Genomic DNA, 14,854 nt, shown 5'->3' on the forward strand with positions numbered 1-14,854 from the left:
TTCCGCATTAAGGATGCTCTGGAAAATCCCGACCCCACTTGGGCCCTAGAAAGCTGGCTTGGCCCTCTGGGGAAGGCCCTCCTTTTGGGGCGAGGCCCCTGGTCCACCCTGGGAGGGGTAGGCTTCTCATTTTTGGGGCAACACTTCTCTGGGCTCCCCTTCATCCCCTTCCTTCTTGATCTGCTCAGATTGATGACCCTTGCCCAGGTCCATCTTGGGGGGGGTGTGCATGTGTGCGTGTGTGTGTGTGTGTGTGTGTGTGTTTCTCCCCTTCTGCAACTTTCGAGGGAGCTGGTGGAAGTTCTTACACATCCGCTTTTATGGTTCTGGGCCCTGGAACCTTTCCAGAAGGGGGAGGAGGCAGGAAAAGAGGTGCGTGTTGAAGATTGTGTGATGGGGGAGGGGCTGGGAGTGAAAAGGAATGGGCTGGTCTCGAATGTAGTCCCTCCCTGAGAGGGGGCTTCTGGAAGCCCAGCGCTCCTCTCATCCTCCTCTCCCTGCATCCCTGGGGAAGAAGGTGCTAATTTAATTGATGCTTTGTCAGTAGGACAACTTGGACCTTGCCGTGTTGGGGAAATGAGAGACCTCTGGTCTCCGTCCCGTGCACCACCCCAGCTGGCCCAGCGTGCCCACCTCTAAACATGCTCCTGAAGCAGTTCCTCAGCTACCCCGGTGTCTACATAGCATGTTGCCCTTTAAACCACATTTCTCGTTGGCCTCTTCATTTAACACCTTTGAGATGGCGAAGCCAATCAGTTATTTAGAAACATGCCAACTGCCTCGTTGGGGGGGAGGGGTAGTCAAGTAAGAACAGTCTTCTTTCTAGACTAAAAGTGGGCTGTGTTAGACCTCCTGAAAGATTGTGAGTTCATTTTGATTCTACACGATTTGAGTCATACCCTTGTGTAGGGTGTGACCCGAGTTAGTGACTGACCAGGGTCCCCTGATTGCTACGCCAGGCTCTTTCTGCTCCTCCAGAGCATCCTGGGGTTCACAGATGAGGAAACTGAGGCACAGGGGTCCTCAGCAGTATGCTTCAGTGCTGGCCTCTAGACTTCCTCCTCCGAGGGCTGCTGGAAGCCAGCCTAAGGGTTTCTAAGTCTTAGAGAAGCTAGCTCATAAATCCTGGGGACGGGGGCTACCGCCTTGTTCTGGAAGCTGGGCATGAGGGCACTGGGTCAGGCCGGGGGCCAGCAGTGCAGTGGCCTTTTCTGGTTGTAGTTTGTGGACTCTCATTGCTTACTTCACAGCATCTGGGGAACTTGGAGCAGAGGGGAGCTGCCGTGCTGTTAGTATGCTCCTGAATTTTAACGATGACAGAACTGAGTCCTGTAGGGCTTGGGGCTCAAGGTCTTTTCCACCCTCAGTCTCTGCCGATGTGTGGGGAGCTGGGCCCAGAGCCTGGAGTTTCCCGGGATTGTGAGCTGAAGAGCGTGGGAAGGGGAAGGAGAGATGAGGAAAAAGGGAGGGACCACCACTTGAAACCCCTGCATGGTTTCTCTCTAGGGTGGCAGCAAGGGGCATCTGACACCCCTTGGGCCCAGCCTGGAGAGGCCCTTTCCGGAGCTCTGCCTGGAGGAGGAGGGGCCGTCCGCAGAACCCTCCCCTCCGCCACGCCGCCCCAGTGCTGGCAGTTCTAAATCCAGAGGGGACAGGATGACACAAAGGCTCCCGGAGCGGACAAAGCCGAGTGCCTCCATTTAGTTTCTGTCCCCTGCAGTGCAGAGCCTTGGCGGGATCCTGCCATCAGAAGCTCCACGGGGACCAGCCCCCTGAGGAGGAGCGTGCCTCGTTGAGGAGCCTGGGCCCCTGCCAGGTGGGGGCTCTTGGCAGCTGCCCCGGCTCCTGCTTTTGTTTGGTTGTCCCCCCACCACCTCGCGAGCAGGAGCCTGGGCCCCTGGGGCGGGCACAGGCTCCCTGCCCTCCCTCTGCTTTCCCCCAGACTCTGGCCCGACTCTGAGAGGCAGGCTGCAGCCTCCCTGGGAGCCACTCCTCCTGAAGGATCTGGGGTGGGCCTCGCTTGGAGGAACCAGGGGCCGGGGTCCCGGGTCTCGGGTCTTGTGTAGAAGTGTGGGGGTGGCAGGAGGCTGGAGAAGGGATGCGAATGTCCGCTCCCCCTCCTCCCTACCTCACCTGCACATCTTAAGCTGTTTCCTGTCTTCTGTCCAGCAGCTCTAGAGAGCGTGTGTGCGGTGGGGGGGGGGGGGGGGCGGGAGGGCCAGAGAGAAAGGGAGACGGAATCCAAAGCAGGCTGTCAGCACAGAGCCTGCCACGGGGCTCGAACCCACAGACCGTGATATCGTGACCTGAGCCAAAGTCAGATGCTTAACCCGCTGAGCCACCTAGGCGCCCCTGTCTTTTACAGTTTTTCTTTTCGCAAGTAAAACACCTTAGACACTGCTTCATAATTTGGGGGCCAGCACCTGTGGGGGTGGGGGAGAGAGGGGAAACTCTGGTGATGGGACTTCTTGCGACTCAGCCTCCCCCCTGCCTTGGGGCCGCCGTCGGCTCTGGAATCATCATCATCGACTGTTCCACATAGGCAGTACCCAGGTCTGTCTCACTTTAAGCAAATCCAGTGTGTGAAAGTCTGCTTTTTCAGAGAAAAAAGGTGACTTTTCTCTTCATAAGAAATCGGACACAAAATCCACACTGGGTTGAGGGTTGGGGCCTGCGCCCTCGCTCCTGGCTCTGAGGGAATCCTGCTGTGTGCGTTCTCTCTCTGGCTCACACTCCTGGGCCTCCATTTCTTCACCTGGGGAGCAGGGGTGTTGACACCTGCAGGTCAAGTGGGGCGGGGGGACCACGTGGAATGACTCCTTGGTGAAATCCACCGTGGGATTGCTTTAAGCCGTCACCTTTCTGGGCGTGTTATTAGAGTAGTTGGTTCAAAGGCGGTCTCGCGTGAGGTGAGACATACTGGCCGCCCTGATCTTCCTCCTGGACTCGCTGGTGGGCATCTCAGGGGTGACCTCCGCCTGGGGCTGGCCCCCTGTCTGGGGTCTAAAGTCAGGATGAGAGGTTCCCTCGGGACAGCAGCGGAGCGGCTCTCCCCCGATAGTTGGGCTTCCCCGCCTGGCTGGGGTGTGGCCTGCCAGCCTCTGAGCCGAAGAACCTGGAAAACCATTTGCTGCCTTTCACAGGAAGCCCGCATGCTTCAGCACGGCTCTGGGCTTTCAGCAGCTCTCCCTGGAAGGCCTGTCCTGCGAACTTCACCTTCTCCTCACCTCACTTCACCTGCCTCGGGCCAGCAGCCTCCCTGTCCCGCTCCACTTCCTCCTCCCCTCAGCCCTTGCCTGCCTTTTCCCCAAGTGTTTTCTAAAAGATATTTGATTTCAGTGAAAGCTGGGCCGACATCCATGCAATATGCTCTCACTCTCTTTGTGCTTGTTGGGAGGGCGGAGGGCTCCTCCGGGGATTCTGGGTAATTGGGTTAGTGGCCAGCTCATGTCAGGAAATTAAAAGGAGGCTCCGATCAGGTTCCCGCTGCATGGGATTTAATGGCTTTGTATTTATAGAGGATTCTGCCTCTAGCCCCTGCCAGAAATACCACTTTTCTGGCCCTGTGAATGAAGAAAGAGGATGAGAGATGGCTTGCCTTTAAAAATTCTTTCTCTTTTCCAAAATGCATTAGTGCTCTGAGACAAACTAACTCTCCAGCACTTCGGAGAATAGTTCTGAACTAGAGCCCAAGAATGCCGATATGTATCCGTATCTCCCTCGGACCGCTTTCCGTCTCATACACGTGCACACAGATGCATACGCACGCACACGTCTGACAGTTCACGAGATCTTCCCGTGTGGCCTGAAGCGTCTGGGCCACTCAGGCACGATGACCCGATGACCTCTGGCTGGGGAAATGTTGACTGAATGAAGTCATAGAGGATGATCTTGTCTGTGCCAAATCTCACTACTGTTCATTCAGGACTTTGGGTGTGCCAGAGCATTGAATAATTGGTTCAGTGGTCATACAGACCCGGTGAGTCCCCAGTGTCACTGCTAATCAGCTCCTTGGTGCCTTACTTAAACCTCTGTAAGCCTGCTTTTCTGCTCTGTAAAATGGGAATCATAATCGTAGCCATTTTCATCATGCTCTCTACTCTTCAGGGAAGGCCCTGGAGTGGTACCACAAAGTAGGATTGGAGATAGATATTCTGCATCATGTAATATAATTGATTTTCTTCTGTGATCCAGAAGGGAGTTTTGAATCTCCCATAGCCTCTCTTCCCAATCCTTGGCTGATGACCTTGCTTTCCATTTTCTTGAAAAAGTAGAAACAAGCAAGTGGGGGAGTTTCTTATCCACCTGCTGCTGGATCCACAAATCTACCTGTTGTTTTCTGTCTTCACCCCTGTGAGAGCGATCTCTGCTCCTGTCAAAAGCCAGTCTCCTGACCTGTGCTCTGACTCTTTCTCCTTCTTTATCAGGGACTTCAGTCCTGGAGTATCATTTCTGCTTTCAGCATCATCAGTCGCTTCCTCACTACTGGATCATTTTCATCGCACACACCAAACCCACTTTTGTTCTCCCTTTATAAAAATAAAATAAAATTTAAAAAAATCCACAACTATATATTGACCCTTCACTGCTACTTTTCCATGCTCCCCTTTTCAACAAAATTTCCCCACTTGTTACATCCACTTCTTTACCCCACCTGCTTAAAAAAAAAAATTCTTTTTTCCTTAAAAAGTAAACATCGGGGCACCTGGATGGCTCAGCCGGTTAGGCGTCTGACTTGGGCTCAGGTCATGATGTCACGGTTCACGAGCCCCATGTCAGGCTCTGTGCTGACGGCTCAGAGCCTGGAACCTGCTTCCGATTCTGTGTCATCCTCTCTCTCTGCCCCTCCCCTGCTCGCACTCTGTCTCTCTCTGTCTTAAAAATAAATGTGTTTTTTTTTTTTTTAAAAACAAACATCGAGTAGATTCACAAAATATTTAGAGTATATTAGTTAGGATAAGGCTAAGCTTCTATATAAAAAAAAAAAGATTCTCTTCCCCTCTCAAAACAAACAAAAACCAGAAGCTTAAGCAGGATGGAAGTGTACTCCTCTCTCATCTCTCATGTAACAGTCCAGAGGTCAAAGGTGATCTGGGACTGGTTGGCAGCTTGGCCATTCTTATAGAAGGTGGACCCAGTTATCAGCATCTTTTCAGGCAGCCAGGATGAAGTGTAGCCTAGCCAGATCATTGGAAAGATGGGACCCAGAGACGGAACCTGTTCCTCCCATTCACAGCCCATTGGTGGAACCTGGTCATATGGCGACACCTGTACAAGGAAGTCTGGGAATTGTAGTCTTTAGCTGGGATGCCATTTGTCCAGCTAAAACTCTACTGGTATGGAAAAATGAAAAAATGTATTTAAGTGGGCAGACACTGTTACATGCCAAAAATATACGTAAAGTATAAGGAATACTGGTACCTTCCATCCAATGTAAGAAAAAAAAAAAAACTATCCTTTTCAGGTTCTGTTTGTACCCTCAGAGGTAACTTACTCTGGTTTCACATTATTTTGCCTTTGCTTTTTTCAAATAGCTTTTTTTTTTAATGTAGTACTGTTTTTTTTTTTTTTTAAAGTTTATTTATCTTGAGAGAGCAAGCGGAGGGGGGGTGGGGCATAGAGAGAAGGAGAGAAAGAGCGAATCCCAAGCAGGCTCTGCGATGTCAGCGCTGAGCCAGATGTGGGGCAGAGCATGACCTGAGCTGAAGTCAAGAGCTGGACGCTTAACCAGCTGAGCCACCCAGGTGCCCCTAATAGTTTTAGCATGTGTTTATATCTCTATGAATATCTTGGGGGGGTTGTTGTTGTAAATGAAATTATACTGTGTATATTTATTGCTGAAATGAGGGGCATCTGAGTGGCTCAGTTGGTTAAGCATCCGACTCTTGATCTCAGCTCAGGTCTTGATCTCAGGGTCATGAGTTCAGGCCCCGTGTTGGGCTCCATGTTGGGCATGGAACCTACTTAAATTATTTTTCTGAGGTGAATGCTCTTGTTGCACAGTGCTATAATCCATTCATTTCCATGTCTTTATAGCAGGAGTCCACCAGAAAATAAATATTTTAGGCTCTGGGAGCCGAACGTCTCTGTTGCAGCTATGTAACTCGCACCACTGTGGGAAAGTAGCCACAGACAATATAGAAATGTAGGAACAGGGCTGTGCTCTGATGAACAGACAAAGGACTGGGTTTAGCCCATAGCCCTTAGTTTGCAAACTCCTGAACTAGAGTATCACTGGATGAGTTTGGGAGAGTCTGTTTTTCCTTTCTAGTGCTGAGGGAACAGTGCTGCCTTGAGTCCCAGTGCACATGCATAAGGGGTTTCAGGCCGGGGGTAGAAGGGCCACAGGTATGTGCGTCTTCAGCTTTATGAGATGATGGGAAGTTGTTTTTTATTTCGTTGTACTGACTCACTACTGGTGCTCGGATGTCCTGGTTGTCCCATATCCTCACCAACACTTTTTTTTTTTTTTTTAATATTTTTGAGAGAGAGAGAGAGAGAGCAGGGTGAGGGGCAGAGAGAGGAGAGAGAGAATCCCAAGCAGGTTCTGTGCTTTTGACACAGAGCGTGATTTGAGGCTCAATCTCACGAACCGTGGAGATCATGACCTGAGCCAAAATCAAGAGCAGGATGCTCAACCAGCTGAGCCACCCAGCTGCCCCATCCTCACCAACACGTATTTAGTGTGCATAAACTAGTGTTTTCTTATCGCTTTGGTATGTATTCTCTTCACTGTCAGATAAGCGTATTCCATATGTGGTCTAGCCACTTGGGATTCCTTTCCTGTGAGATGCTTGTCTGAGTCTTTTCCCTGTTTTTCTACTTTATTTTTTTCTCATTGGTTGTAGAAACCTGTATATGTTCTGGTCATTTTATTAGTCACTTTTCAGTTGTTGATGTTGTAAAAAGCTCCCCATTTGTGGCTTCCTTCTCTTGATGGAGTCTTTTGATGATCAGAAGTTGGTAATTTTTTTTTAATTTTTTTTTAACGTTTATTTATTTTTGAGACAGAGAGAGACAGAGCATGAACGGGGGAGGGTCAGAGAGAGGGAGACACAGAATTGGAAACAGGCTCCAGGCTCTGAGCTGTCAGCACAGAGCCCAACGCGGGGCTCGGAACTCACGGACCGTGAGATCATGACCTGAGCCAAAGTCGACCGCTTAACCGACTGAGCCACCCAGGCGCCCCCAGAAGTTAGTAATTTTAATAAATTGAATTTATCTGTTTTTTCCTTTGTGGTTTGCACTTTTACATTATTCAAAAAGTTATTTTCCTGGCCTGCTTTCTTAAAGATGCTTTCCTCATCTGCCTTACCTCTTAGATCTCAGACCCTGCTGGAACCAATTTTTTTTTAATTTTCTTTTTAATATTTATTCATTTTTGAGAGAGAGAGATAGAGAGAGAGAGACCCAGAACCCAAAGCAGGCTCCAAGCTCTGAGCTATCAGCACAGAGCCTGATGTGGGGCTCGAACCCACATACCATGAGATCAAGATCTGGGCAGAAGTCGGACTCTTAACCGACTGAGCCACCCAGGCGCCCCTGGGATCAATTTTTGAGTACGATGAGCTTTTTACCCTCAGTCTGCCCTGGTCACACCACACCCCTGACCACAGCCCTGAGCCTGCCCCCATGCCCCCTGGGTGGCCGAACCTGTCCCGTCTTCCCTGACTCAGCCTCTCGGCGATATTCCAAACACGTGGCCAGCCTTTGTGCCCTTTTCTCTTGGCTTCTCTGCCCTCCTGTTTGCCTGGTTTTCTCCTTACCTCTCTCACTGTGCTGTTTATCTAGTCTTCTTTGCAAATGCTTCTCTTTCCTGCTCTTTACATGTTGGTGTTATTTGGGACTTGGAACCAAGGTCTTCTTCACCTGCACCCTGCAGGCTATCCCTTCTAGGTCCAAGACTTGATACAGATTGACTCTCAGTCTTAGACCTGCAGGTCCACCTCCTGCCGTGCATTCCGATGCTAGTGCCTGACTGCCCTGCTGGCATGCCCACTTGCGTGCTTATGAGGCATCTCAGACTCTACACACCCAGAGGGTACATCTAGCTGTGCCCCACCCCTCCCCCAAAACCCTAGTCTTCCCCATCTCAGGAACAGCACCCCTATTTACTCCTTGCTCAAGCAAAACCTAGAAGTCCTGGACTCCTTTGGAGTCAGTGTCCAAACTGTATTTGAGATCCTCCCCCTTTTCTTCATCTCCATGGCCATGACCCTGATCCAGGGAAGTGCCATCTTCTTCCTGGACCATCGCAACACTTTCCTAACTGGACTTCCGATTCCACTTCGCGTTGAATCCAATCCCCGTAGCAGCCAGAGGGATCTTTTTAAAGCACTAATATGATTCTGTCACTTTGCTTCACGTCATTCAAAGACTTTCCATTGTACTTAGAATAAAGTCTAAGCACTGTAGTCTGATCTTCAAGATCCTTCCTGCATGGTCTAGCCCCTCCCTACCTTTTCAGTGTCATCTGGTCCCCTTCCTTTCCTGCCCCCTCACTCCTGCCCACTCTCCTCCAGCCTCACTGGCTGACTTTCGATCCTTGCTCTTGCTTGATGGGCTCTTGCTTACCCTAGGAGCTCTGAACTGTTCCTCCTGCCTTGGAACGCTGTCCCCTCATATTTGCAGATCTAACTTAAATGTCATCTCGGAAAGGCCTCTCTTCCCACTTCGTTTCTATCATACCCCTTTGTTTACTTCCTCACTGAACTTCTCCCAATCTGAAATTATCTTATTTAGTCATTTGTTTGCATGATGTTTACTGTGACAGCCTCTAACCCAATGGTTATTGACTTAGGGGCTCATGAATTCTTCTGAAAATCCGGTGGGAATTCTACCATAAAACATACGCAAGCACTTGCACATAAAATTTTGCAGACGATTTTAGGAGCTTCGCAGGACCCCTGAAGCCCACCTCAGAGGTTTCCAGAGTCAGATTAAGACCTGTTATTACAGAATCAGAGTTTTAGAGGTAGAAAGAACCTGAGAAACAATTCAGTCTCCCGGATGGTAAATTGCCTTTACCATTAGACTGACAGCTGTGGCGGAGGGAGTGGCCACCTAGATAACGTCATCCAAAGGCTTAGGCACAGTTGGGATCAGTAGGCAAGAGGGCTGTGACCTATTGGCAATGTCTGCCACAGACTAGGAAACGGAAGGCAGCGGCACAGCCAACAGCTATTTGCCATGCCTGATATGGTGCAACTGAGTTTAATTTGTCCAAGGCCACGCAGCTAGTAAATAACAGAGCTGGGTGGTATTTAGTCTCTTTGGTTATGTGAGAGTTCCTTGTAAGAAGCCCATCCCAACTCAAAATTGATGGTTTGGCCAGTAGCAAAGCCTGTAGCTTTTCCTCAAAGGGAAAAAGAAAGGGAAAGGAAGGAGAAAGAGACTGGGTCTAAATAGCCTGGCCCTGTCACATGTACGGTGTTGGAGACTTTTTGGTGGCTCGGAATGCAGGACCAACCCAGGCTTGCTGAAATGTCCTTGGGCCCATGATGGCCCGAGTGAGAAGGGTCCAGGGGAGAGAGCAGCAGGAGATGAATACTTTAATAGACAGGAGGCCGGGGCTCCTCACTCAGTGCCATGGTACCCACCAGGGACCGTTGGCACAAATCCCAGAATATTAGGTAGCACGTGGGTTTACCCACTCACGAGGCTCTCTTGACTTTTAGTGAGTCAGGCGTGAGGCTGTCACCATTATGATCTGGCACCAGGGTAAGAGGCAGCCCCAAATAGCCATCCCGTCCTAGGCAGCAAGGTGAGCTCACCCGTCACCCAGAACTCCCCGCAGGACAGGTAGCTAAAGGAAGCCCCCCATGTGCAAGGGGTGTAGACGAGTGCTTAGGGTACTCGTCTGCTCTGCTGGGGCACCCATCAGCATGCCCCCATGACCTGCAGCTTCTGGATACCCACATCACCTTCTCGGTGGTTTTCCCTGTTAGAGATGAGTCAGCTGTCATTTTGTAGAACTTGTAGGCAGAGTCAACCCTTAAGTCCCCAAGGAAGAATATTGGTCAGATCAAGTATTGACTAAAACAGGTTTAGTGTAGTGCTCCCAGATCTGGAAAGTCATCAGAACCACTGGAGGAGCATTGAAAAATTACCCATTCCTGGACATCATGCCAGACCTACTGACTCAGAACCTCAAAGGAGTAAGTAGTCAAAGTCTGTATTGTTCCAGGGCTTTCCAGGGCATCCCAGTGATCCCACAGACTGGTGGCCTCAAGTTCAAAGCAAAGGAGATAGGATTTGGAGGTCAAGATTCAGATCCTCCCTCCAAAATTTCCTGGCTGTGTGACCCTGAGCAAGTTACCCGTCTTTTCTGAGCCTCAGTTTTCACATGGGAATAATAACAATAATAATATTCCACATAATAATTCTCCCCCCTCAATATTGTTATGCAGAGTTAATGAGATTTGGAAATAGCTTTGTAAACTGTGAAGCATTGCACAAATGTGCACCTGTTTACATCATTCATAAACCAGGGACACTGAATTGAGGTGGGGTGGGCTGGGGGGGTGGGATTTCTGGGTAAGGCGAGGGGAAGGGTCCTGACCATGAAAAACTTGGCGATGTCAGGAGAGATCCTGCCCTTAGACATGGATAGCAGCTCTGCAGAGGAGGCCAGAGGACACGGGCTCGGGGGCCTTTCTCTCTTCAGCCTGGTGTGAGCCTTTCTTGTGGGAGGAGAAATGTGACAGGGGCATTGCCTGGGCCAGGCTCTGGGCCAGGTGCAGAGGGCCACGCTTTTCAGAGCTTCAGCTGGTTATTTTTAGTGCCTGGCTAGAAAAGAAAGAAACTTGAACTGTCCCCGGCTGCTGTGCCCCCTGCACACGTGGCTATTTTTACTTCCGAAAGACTGGGATCTTGTCCAGCTTAGGGAGGGAAAATGAGAAGAAAGGAGGGAGGTGGAGGGAAGCAGGAATTATTTTCCTTCCATTAAGAAAAAAGCCAGAAGGCTGATCTTACCAAGTCAGCAAGTGGACATCTGATCCAGGACGTGGCAGCCGCTGCCTCTGGACGCTGATGCACCTGCGGTGGGTGGGAGAGGTCAGCAGATGGGCATGGGATCAGGAGGTCGGGGGGCCTGCCATCCCTCCTTGCAAGGACTTTAGGCCCCAGAGTGGCCCTGCGGCTTCTTTAATATTTCCTGTGCCCTGAGTTGGGAAGTAATGGGACACGGCGGGTGGAGGGATCCCAGCCTGGTGACGAGCCTGGTGGGGGCTGGGAGCCGTACAGCTGCAGCCAAGGCAGAACCTGTGTCCCGGGTTGGACAGAGGCAGCGCTCCACCCTGTGGGCATATTCAAGAGAGAATGCGGGGAGCTGTGTGCCCCTGGGCACATTATTCAACCTCTCTGAACCTTAAGGGTTCCTTAAGTTCCTTAAGGGTTTTGTTTAACGAACCTGATTCATGTTGTTATAACTAAGGGGGTGTGTTTCTCTCTCTTTCCAAGAAGGCAGTCAGACCCTACCACCTTCCATAGGCAGAAGAAAGGAAAGAAATTATGAAGCTCCTACTGTGTACCAAACACTTTGTTACTTTCACGCATTTTACGTTACTTAATTCTACTCACCTGAGAAGGGAGAAGTATTTTACAAAACTTTAATAACTTAGTTGAGATACAATTCACTGCTTATTAAAGTGCATTGCCGTTTCGAAGACCATTTTTAAGTACACAATTCAGTGGCACTAAGCACATTCACAGCGATTCCATTTCCCAGACTTCTTCATCATCCCAATCAGAAAACCCTGTACTCATTAAACGGTAACCCCCAGTCTCTCCACTCCCCCCCCCCCCCCCAGGCCTTGGTAACCTCCAATCGGCTCTCTGTCTATTCTAGAGATTTCTTATAAGTGGAATCCTACAACATCTCTCCTTTTGTGTCTGGCTTCCTTCACTTAGTGCAATGTACTCAGGTTTCCTCCATCCTGTAGCAGGTGTCGGAGAGTTCATTCCTTTTTATTACGACTGAGTAATATTCCCTTATATGTTTGACCCCGCATTTTGCTTATCCATTCGTCTGTTGATAGATCGTTGGGTTGCTTCCACCTTTTGGCTGTTGTGAGTATTACTGCCATGAGCATTGAAATACAAATAACCTGTTAAGAGTTTCCTGATTTCAGTTCTTTTGGGGATATACCTAGGAATGAAGTTGCTGGATCATAAGACACGGCTGATAATTCAGTTTAACTTTTGGAGGAACTGCCCAGCTGTTCTCTACAACAGCTGCACCATTTCGTATCTCCGCAAGCAGCTAAAAATTTTTTTAATCTTTTTATTTTTGAGATAATTGTAGATTCACATGTAGTTGTCAGAAGTAATACTGTTTCTCCCAGTGGTAGCAGCTTGCAAAACTGGTGTGGTATCACAGCCAGGATGTTGATATTGATACAGTCACGATAGGGAACAGTTTCAAGGGTGAAGTATTTTTAATAATAGCAATATTAACTGACACTTAATGGTCACTTACTAGGTGCCATTTACAATATTTTAAGTGCTTTATTATTTTATTTTTAGTTTTTTAGTTAAACTTTTTTTTTAATGTTTATTTACTTTTGAGAGAGCAGGAGAGAGAGCATGAGCAGAGGAGGGGCAGACAGAGAGGGGAACAGAGGGCGTGAAGGGGTCTCTGTGCTGACAGCAGCAAGTCTGAGGTGGGGCTCAAACTCACGAACAGGGAGGTCATGACTTGAGCCAAAGTCAGTCACTTAACCGACGAGCCGCCCAGGCACCACCTTCGGTGCTGTACGTGTATTAACTTATTCAATCCTGAACGACAATCCTATGAGGTGCCACACTGTTATTTTAGTACAGGTGTAGAAACTGAGGCCCAGAAGGGTGAAGAAACTTGTTCCAGGTCATTCAGGTACTAGGGGGGGTAGAATCAGGGATTCCATCCAGGTCTGACCCTGAGGCGAGGGCTTCTTTCTTCTGCTTTAGAGGCACAGACCTCTGTGCACCCCCATACAGTTGCTACCCTCCAAACAGAGTCACCAGGCATGCCCGGCAAGCTGCAGCCAGGAAGGTTCTGGGTCTTTGCTTTCAGGCCTTGTGATGAAGCATCTCAGCATGGACTTGGCTCCTCCTCCCGTTCACACTCCCTTTCCCCCTGTTCCTTGCAAGGGTGACTGAGCACATCTCACCTCCCCATTGTCTTGGTCAGGGCTGGGAAGGAGCCGATGTCCCCTCACAGGCCACCAAAGAGGATTTAATGAAGGCACTATTTACAGAGGGGTGAGTGTGATCGTGGGAACCAGTCAGAAGTGGTGATGGACCCCAGGACTAGCAACAGTGGGGAGGCTTTAACAGTGCCAGCCTGAATAGATCTGGCAGGAATTGCCTGAACGAGAAGGTGAGAATTGTAGCTGTTCTCAGAGGTCAAAGTCAGACTGCATTCCTACCTGTGTGGTCTTGGCAAGTTACTCACCCTCGCTTCGCCTCAATTTCTCCATCTGTAAAACGGGCTAATAGAATCTCCCTCTAGGGTTGTTGCAGTCCCTACGTGAAATGCTCAGAGCAGAGGGCAGCACCAAGTAACAGCTGCTCGGTAGATGTGACCTTGTCCTTACATTCTTGTCTACAAGATTTAGGGGTGTTGTCGTGTTGGCTCCCTGTCTAGTCCTGAGGTCAACTACAGGACTCAGAATGCACAGGAACATCCTGCACAGGATTCCAGGGATTATTGATCTTTTTGTATTCTTAGCAAATTTGTGAATGCTTAAATTTTGGCCTGCACGTGTTAAGGGATTAACAGTGTTGAACGGTGGTTCAACAAAGGGTGTGTATTCATTACGGTATTTAGACATCTGGAATAGCTCACGTGTAAGTGTTATGAATGCTTTAAATTCCGAAAGTATCAATAAGATGATGGAATCTAATAATCCCAGACAGCGATTATAAGTTAATTAGTATTTTAATATACTCCCGGAGCCTACTTTTTTAGATAGTTTGCTAAAACTCTGAGAACACAAACAATAAGCCAACTCTTACTTCAAGTTCAAGTTGCCTTCTGTCTCTTTTTTTTTTCCCCATTTGGTGTTTGTAAGACTTAAGCATCCTAATTTAAGAAGTAATTGTCCGTTTTATTAGTTAAAACTGCTTTCTGCTGCAAGTTACGGAGAACTTGACTGCTAGTAGCTTAAGCATCGATAAAGGAAATTGATTTCCCTACCTACCAGGGATTCTGGAGATCGGCAGTTGCTGGCATTTCCCAGGCTCTTTCTTTTTTTGGTGTTCTTTGACGTCCTCACTTGGCTGCCACAGCTCTAACCTTCACCTTCCAGGTCAGGGCAGGAGAAAGGCAACAGAGTTGCACCAAACATATCTGTCTCTCCTACCAGAAAAGTAAAACCATTCCCCGAAGCCCCCAACATGGACTTCCCCTTATAGCCCATTGGCTGGAACCAAGTCATATGACCAGCACTTGCTACCACAGAAACTGGGAAAGTAGGAACCAGGATTGGTAGGACTATAGTGCTAAGGGTAGGATGTTTCTATAAACAAAACCCAGGTTCTGTTAGCATGAAAGAGAGGGAATGAAAAGATAGTTGGGTAGGCAACTAATAATGTCTGCCAGACCCAACCGTTAGAATCTGGTGATTTGTTTTTAAAGGATTCATGATACAGCATCTTGCTGCAGCGCTCAGGATGAGAACCCAGTCCATGCCATTATCTCATTTACTAAAATTGTGAGCAGTGTACTCTAGATAAAGTATAAAAACACATTGGCAGATAATACGTACAAACACAGTTGACCAGCGTCTGTTTAGGCAGAGGGCAGAGGAACTCAGACTTCTGTCCCCTGTCTCTGTGTTGAAGAAGCTGACCATTCTCAGTTCAGAGCAGA

At 48.9% G+C, this 14,854-nt stretch overlaps 1 protein-coding gene and 1 long non-coding RNA gene across 5 annotated transcripts in view; one reads left to right on the forward strand and one right to left on the reverse strand.

Annotated features, from left to right (window-relative positions):
- Positions 1–14,854, forward strand: part of ESRRB (estrogen related receptor beta) — a 173,199-nt gene that overhangs the window by 134,530 nt on the left and 23,815 nt on the right. The window lies entirely within an intron of this gene.
- LOC123386153 lies at positions 482–14,373 on the reverse strand. The gene is made up of 3 exons (XR_006599823.1): positions 14,184–14,373; positions 10,975–11,037; positions 482–4,529 (listed from the first exon to the last, which is right to left on the reverse strand). It is a non-coding gene; the product is annotated as an uncharacterized LOC123386153 (long non-coding RNA).

The sequence above is a fragment of the Felis catus genome, chromosome B3, assembly GCF_018350175.1.
Source record: "Felis catus isolate Fca126 chromosome B3, F.catus_Fca126_mat1.0, whole genome shotgun sequence".
Classification (NCBI taxonomy): domain Eukaryota; kingdom Metazoa; phylum Chordata; class Mammalia; order Carnivora; family Felidae; genus Felis; species Felis catus.